This window comes from Buceros rhinoceros, unplaced genomic scaffold, assembly GCF_000710305.1.
Source record: "Buceros rhinoceros silvestris isolate BGI_N320 unplaced genomic scaffold, ASM71030v1 scaffold36194, whole genome shotgun sequence".
NCBI classification, from domain to species: domain Eukaryota; kingdom Metazoa; phylum Chordata; class Aves; order Bucerotiformes; family Bucerotidae; genus Buceros; species Buceros rhinoceros.
Genome location: NW_010407123.1, coordinates 3,516 through 5,087, shown reverse-complemented (window position 1 = coordinate 5,087; position 1,572 = coordinate 3,516).

Below are 1,572 nucleotides of genomic sequence, written 5' to 3'. Positions count from 1 at the left end.
CGCAGGGAGTGCAAGGATGCACCCCCTGCACCCTGTCCCCAGGCTGTCAGTGTTCACTCCTCTGAGTGCCACCAGAAGAACTCCCGAAGGCAGCAGTACCACCAAGCTGAAGGCAGGGGTTCAAGCAGCCTGAGGTGCCGGGGCGGTCCTGCAGCTGGCAGGGGAGCAGGGGGCCCAGCAGAGGCAGCCACCGTGTTGCCTGAGGCTCTTCTTTTGCTGGGTTTATTGAGGCCGACCTCATGTAGCTGCGTCACTTCTCGAGCTCACGGGAGATGGCTGCACCAGAAGGCAGCAGGCATTGCTTGCCTCCTCAGCTCCCGGCCTGCCTTGCCCGGACCACCTCCTCCAGCCCTCCTGGGGGCCTTTGGGGCAATCACATATCCTCGAAGAGGCTTCAGCCCAGGCAGGCATGCTGCTGCATCCACCGTCCTGTTGCAGTTTGATTTCAGAGGGCAAATTCGTCTCTTCAGCTTCTGAAAAGTTAAAAAAGCCGAGGTTGTGCTTTTCTACAGGTCAAGGTGATTCCAAGATTGCCAGTGTCAAACCCAAGAGCCGATGCGACTATCAAGCCGGTATTCTTTCTTCCCGGATCTTGCCTTTCTGTGCGCGCTTTCAGGGGCTCCGATTCCATTATTTATACCGTTAACTACTACCTGTGCGTTATCTTTCCAGGAACTAACAACAACGTTATAACCATTCCCCCCGAATTCATTTGCATGGTCCGTCCCTCTCTCGGGCACGCGCAGTGTCCTCTGGGGGTCTCCTGTGGTGGTCGTTTGATGAAGGCTGGAGTCTTCCTCCTAGACGAACTTTTCACCTTTCTGTCCTGACGCTGCTCTCTCGCGTTTTTCTGAGACAGCGCGTTCCTGTCCCGAGGTAATTAACTCTTGCCTTCGCTATCTCCTTTAGGATCCTTTTACCCTGATTAATGGCTGCCTGTTTTCCCAATCCACCTGCTTTCCAAGGACGAGGCCATCACTTACGGCTTAGCTGGTCCCTGTCTTCTCATTATTTGTGATTAACCAGTTCCTGCTATCAAAGGTGAGGTTGGATGGGGCTTTTCTACCTGGCCTAGTGCAAGTTGTCCCCACGCAGAGTAGAGGGGCTGGACTGGATGATCCCGCAAGGTCCCTTCCAACTCAAAACACGCTGCCTGACCTTCCAGCCGTCTCTCATCCAGTGCTTACAGGGGCCCCCTTGGGCTCTAACGAGCCTTACTGATGTCACACAGCAGGCCTCTGAATGTCAGCCCTGAGGAGGCGTCTAGCTGGTCCCTGCCTCTGCTCGCAGAGTGCGTTACATCACAGCTCATTTACTCAGAGATCTGAAACACCGATGTTCGTTTTATTGTCAAATACGGGGACGCACATGCTCCAGAGCAAACACCGGGATGCGAGGGGAATGATTATGCCCTGGTGCACGGGGGAGCACACGCTCCAGTGTATGGGGGATGCACGAGCCCCACGGCATAAGGACCGCAGTCCTGGGTGCATGAGGGGTGCGTGTGTCCCGGTGCACGGGGGAACACAGCCCCTGGTGCCTGGCAGGGGTAATCCCGTGCCCCTTTTCCCG